The sequence below is a fragment of the Elephas maximus genome, chromosome 19 (assembly GCF_024166365.1).
Source record: "Elephas maximus indicus isolate mEleMax1 chromosome 19, mEleMax1 primary haplotype, whole genome shotgun sequence".
NCBI lineage: Eukaryota > Metazoa > Chordata > Mammalia > Proboscidea > Elephantidae > Elephas > Elephas maximus.
In genome coordinates this window covers 65,520,917-65,527,154 of record NC_064837.1, presented here as the reverse complement: position 1 = coordinate 65,527,154, position 6,238 = coordinate 65,520,917, and positions in this window count along the sequence as shown.

Genomic DNA, 6,238 nt, shown 5'->3' with positions numbered 1-6,238 from the left:
GACATGTGACTATATGAGATCACTTTAGGATTTGCTACCAAGGAGGCTAAATTCATCTCTTCGAGAGCAGGTCAGATGGTTACAGGTTTTTTTGTTTATTCTTTTACTGTGGCAAAATATATCAGTTTACCATTTTAGCCAGCTTTGAGTGTACAGTAAAGTGGTGTTCATTCACAATGAAGTACATTCACAGTGTTGCGTAGCCATCACTACTATTTGCAGATCTTTTTTTTATCATCCTAAATAGAAACTATACCCATTAAACCATAACTCCTCATTCCACCCTCCTCCAGCCCCTGGTAACCTCTATTCTACTTTCTGTGAATTTGCCTATTCTAAATACATGTAAGTGGAATGATACAATATTTGTCCTTTTGTGTCTGGCTTATTTCACTTAGCATAATGTCTTCAGTGGTCATCCATGTGGTGATGTGTATCAGAACTATTTTCTATGGCTGCATAATATTATGTTGTATGTATATGCCACATTCTTATCCCTTCATCTGTTTATGGACATTTGGGTTGTTTCCCCTCATTGACTTGTGAATGTTGCTGCTATGAACACTGGTGTACAAGTATCTTTCAAGTCTTTTGGGTATATACCTAGGAGCGGAATTGCTGGGTCATAAGGTAATTCTATGTTTAACTCTTTGAGGAACCACCAAATTGTTTTCCATAGTGGCTGTACCATTGTACATTCCCACCAGTAATGGCCAAGCGTTCTGATTTTCCACATCCTTACCAACACTTATTTTGTTTTTTCTTTTTAATGTCTTTAAAATAGAGAAATAGCAGCATAGAATTGGGGGAAATGTGACAAATTTAAGCCATATAATCTTATTTAGCTCTTAGTGTGAACAGGGAGGAGATGATGGAGATGTAAAGTTTGCTATTTCCACAGTTCAGACCAAACCAAACCACAGTTGAGTGGTTAAAAAAGACCTGAGCGGGGCAGGCCAGACCTTAGAGTGCAGGGACGGTTCTGTTTGAATAAAAGGAAGGCGAGAACACGCAGCATTTTTGAGACCTCTCAGTTGATTCATTTGCTTAATGGCAAATGAGTTTTAAGCGGAAATAAGCTCCTTTGGGCTGTCTCTCCCACTGGTAATGCTCTGCCTTTTTTTGTGAGGACACAGCTAAGAAAAGGATAGATGGATGCACCCTAAATCTGGCTTTAGGAGTGGTGAATGTAGACTGTGTGTAGAGGTAAGTGGTTAAGTCACAAGTGACACACTTAAGGGACACCCTAAAATGTGATTACGATTTTAAGCTTGTTAGGAACATTTGTTGATGGGCCACTCATTAATTCAGTCACTTAGCCAACTTCAGCAGCAGCAGCACATGGCCAGCATTTTCTTTTAATAATGAAATAGAGCAGGATAGAAAATGTTAAGGGGTGGGTATCAGGTAGTGAGAATATGAATTAAACTATTGTTGAACTATGAGATTGCCATTCTTGTAGGTCCAAAACAGTCAAATGTCTGCAGTTTCATGTGGTTCCACCTAAAATGTGTGTACTGGATCACAGTGGAAGACACTGATCCAAGAGATTGGTTCAGACTGGATTGCAGTCTCGAAGAGTAAATCCCAAGAGTGAGGCCAGCACAGAGCACCCGTTTCCTGAGGCATTTTGGAATGAGTTGGGGCAGATTGAAATGATAGTGGGAAAGCTGGTAGCAAAAACAGGTGCTTGGAATGGAAGCTAAGAGATGCTAAGTTAGTGCATATTTTGGAGAGTTGTATTTTTGTGTTTGGTTGAAGTTTAGTAGTTATTAGTAGACACACAGTAGTGAGGAAGAACTTCCAGGTTATTTTAGTTTGAGTAAATACATTCCAGATTATTCTAATTGTACATTTTGTTGTTAAGTAAAGCTCTCTACATACCCAGTAATAAATTTAAAAACCAATAGGATTCCTGTCTATAGCGAAGTAATTAGGCTTCAAACAATTTTCTGACCTCTTTTTTTAATATATAATTTTTATTGTACTTCAAGTGAAAGTTTACAAATCAAGTCAGTCTCTCACACAAAAACCTGTACACACCCTGCTATACGCTCCCAATTACTCTCCCCTCTAATGAGACAGCCCGCTCTCTCCCTCCACTCTCTCTCTTTGTGTCCATTACACCAGCTTCTAACCCCCTCCACCCTCTCATCTCCCCTCCAGGCAGGAGATGCCAACATAGTCTCAAGTGTCCATCTGATCCAAGAAGCTCACTCACCAGCATCCCTCTCCAGCCCATTGTCCAGTCCAATTCATGTCTGAAGAGTTGGTTTCAGGAATGGTTCTTGTCCTGGGGCAACAGATGGTCTGAGGGCCATGACCACTGGGGTCCTTCTAGTCACAGTCAGACCATTAAGTCTGGCCTTACAAGAATTTGGGGTCTGCATCCCACTGCTCTCCTGCTCAGGGGTTCTCTGTTGTGTTCCCTGTCAGGGCAGTCATCAGTTATAGCCAGGCTCCATCAAGTTCTTCTGGTCTCAGAATGATGTAGTCTCTGGTTCATGTGGCCCTTTTTGTCCCTTGAGCTCGTAATCACCTTGTGTCCTTGGTGTTCTTCATTCTCCTTTGATCCAGGTGGGTTGAGACCAATTGATGCATCTTAGATGGCTGCTTGCTAGCGTTTAAGACCCCAGACGCTACTCTTCAAAGTGGGATGCAGAACGTTGTCTTAATAGATTTTATTATGCCAATTGACTTAGATGTCCCCTGAAACCATGGTCCCCAGACAACTGCCCCTGCTACGCTGGCCTTCGAAGCATTCAGTTTATTCAGGAAACTTCTTTGCTTTTGGTTTAGTCCAATTGTGCTGACCTCCCCTGTATTGTGTGCTGTCTTTCCCTTCACCTAAAGTAGTTCTTATATACTGTCTAATTAGTGAATGCCGCCTCCCACCCTCCCTCCCACCCTCCCTCTCTCCCCTTCTCATAACCACAAAAGAATGTTTTCTTCTCAGTTTGAACTATTTCTCAAGTTCTTATAATAGTGGTCTTATACAATATTTGTCCTTTTGCAACTGACTAATTTCACTCAGCATAATGCCTTCCAGGTTCCTCCATGTTATGAAATGTTTCACAGATTCCTTGCTGTTCTTTATCGATGCGTAGTATTCCATTGTGTGAATATACCATAATTTATTTATCTATTCATCCATTGATGGGCACCTTGGTTGCTCTGAGCTCTTTTTAAATAGTAAAGATTTATTGCCACCCGCTTCAGAAAAGTACATTGTATTCTGAAGAAATTCTGAACATATTGGGTTTACAAAAATATTGGGAAAACTGATTGTTAGGCTTTGGGAATTGAGTTACAAATGGAAAAAGCTAGTACTTTGATTACAGTAGGGGATATGGCAGTGTGGGCCTAAGGGAAGTTGCGGAGCACTTACAGGGGAAGACTTAAAGAGTTATAAAGAGGATGCGGGCAACTTTCTTCATTCTCTCTGTAACTATATTTTAAAAGGTAAAAATGGCTAAGCATATAGGGCAGTGGTTTTCAAGATGAATGGGGGGAGAGGCAGAGAAGGCCAGGATGTAGGACCCTCTGCCCAGCTTCAGTCATAGCTGCTCTGCTTTCATTTATTTTATGTATTTGGATTCTGCTGCATAAACATTTGAAGAACTGCTATAGGTCACAAAATTGCTGTTAGGCCATTTCCTGTCAGAAGGTTTCATCTGTCTTCTAGTTCCTTAGATTTTCTATCAATTGTTACAGAACCCCAGATGTGTTTTCTTAAAAACCATGATGAACTTTAGTGATTTTAAAAGTAAATGTTCACATTGCACCATCCCTTTGCAATTTTTGATCCTGATCTGTGTTGATTTTTGTGGTCAAAAGTAATGTCATTAATGGTCCATTTTCAAATGAGTTGTTTGGAGCAAAGTCTATTAGAGCAGTGCTCCATCTTCCCTGCTGCCTTACCCCACATCTCCATCTTGCAGCAGAAAATGCAGTGATTTCAGTCGGAATTGTTGCAGTACAAGAACGGAGGGCTAGTTATTCCAGGAATTTCTGGCAGTTTGATTTTAAGATATAATGAATGTGCCAAACAGGCTTGCTTAACAACAGACTTAATCAGATGTCAGCTTTACATTAAAAGCAGCTGCCATCTAGTCTATTCCGATTAATGGCAATCCCATGTGTGTCAGAGTAGAACTGGGTTTCATAGAGTTTTCAGCGGCTGATTTTTTGGGATTAGATCCTCAGGCCTTTCTTCCAAGGCACCTGTGGGTGTACTCGAACCTCCAACATTAGTTTAGGTTAGCTGAGTGCACCACCCAGGAACTCAGGTTTTAGTTAGTTTACTCATTCATAGATTAGATGGGATTAGAAGGGTTTTCCTGGAACTGTTTGTAGCACAGGAATTCTAATTCAGTAGGTGGGGATGAGGTGTGGCATTCATTTGTATGCCTCAGAACCTCATCGGACATTCTGATAGGCATTGGGGGGGGGGTTTCTAAGTACAACGTTCTTACGTTTATCTCATTCCAACCTTCACAACTCAGAGTAGGTGCTGTTAGTCTGACTTTACACGTGAGGAAACTGAGGCACAAGGGCTTACATGACTTAAATGTCTTACATTAGGAAAGGGCAGACCCAGAACCTAGGCCTTTTGATTCTCAGTCCAGTGCTGTGTTGCCACACAGAGCTGCCGTCTGCTAGACTACCGGGGAGGGGAGGATATAAGGTAAATCAAATACAAATTCAAAGCTTAGGCTGAAAGGACCATAAAAGTGAAGTCCAAACCTCTCGTTTAATACAGAAAAAAATTTTCAGATTGTTAAAAAGTTATTACTTTCCAAATAATTCTGACATAAAATGGTTGTCACACTGATGAATATAACTATGCTGAACACTGTGCCAAGCACCTTACATCTATTACTTCATTCAATCCTCACCAATGGAGTCTAGGTACTGTTTTATCCTTATTTTACAAATGAGGAAATTAATGCTCAGAAAGGGTAAGGGGTAAGATTTACACCCAGGTTTCTCCCGTGAGAGCCTGACCTGGCAACCACCATAGTCTACCACCTCCTGGTCTATAATTATACGATTTTCGAGGGAGGGAGGCCAGTGGAGTAGATTGATCTGAAAGGGTATGGGAGAGAGAGTTTGGGAAGCTTTTTGAAAGTTTGGCCCAGCTTTCAGAACATGCCAGTAGGGGAGATTCTAACCCAGACAAGTGCTGTGCTCCATGTTGTCGTAGTAGGCACATAAATGCAGGATCCCTGCCTTCTAGAAGAGAACTTAGCTCTGGCTTTTCATGAAGCTCAGGGAGAGTGGTTAACCAAGACTGCTGAGAACACAAACTTCTAACTATCTGCCTGGAGGAGGTCCTGCAGAGAGGAGTGTAGTTCATGTTTTATGGAAATACTGAGACTGGCAAAGAGATCCGCGTGGAGGAAATATGCATGACATGAGAAGGGGTTACCCCTCAATTGCCTCCTCTGGTTTGGGCAAGAGGTTTCTATTATGATCTTCTAAATAGTCATTCTTGAGTCCTCCAAATGTGTCTGCATTTGTTGCAGGGATAGATTTACCCAGACAGGTGGAAGAGTCATGACTTAAGGGTTATAAACAGCTGCAGAGGGCAGGGCTGTCTTCTAGCAAGTTCCCCGCCGCCCGGCATTCATCAGTCTTAGAACAGGCCCCCAATTCGGAACGACTGTAATTTTGGTCCAGTGCACGCACCACCCATTGCAGCTAAATGGTAACGTTAAAATGTAAAGAATTTCCAGTCGCTTTGAAAGGGATCAGGATCATCTTGGCGTGCCTTCTGTTGCTGACTCACAGTGCTGCTGCTTTGGGACTGTCAGGTTTCCAAATGGGACACACCGTAGGTAGTCAACAAATGTCAACTTGTAGCAGTGATTTGCATCCCTCAAGGAGGATGCCCTTACTATTCCACTGTGAGTAAGGCAAAGGAGTGAATAGTAACAGCGACAAAAACTGCCCTTGACTCGCCAGTGCCAACTCGCCCACAGCGAGCTTCTGCCTCTGTGAGGTAACTTTTTTTCAGTGACAGAGAGCACAGCTTGCACTGAGCGCAGGGCAGGTTCATCCTCGGTCCAATCATCGCTGAGATTTGGAGGTGGGGGAGGGGGAGAGCGTCCCCAGACCTTCCCTGCCCAGGAAGGGGGCGGGCTTAGGCTGAGCAGTGGCCGCTGTAGCCTCTCCTGACGCTGCACCATGCTTGACACTTCACGGAGCCAATAGGAGCCAAGAGAGCTATTTGAAT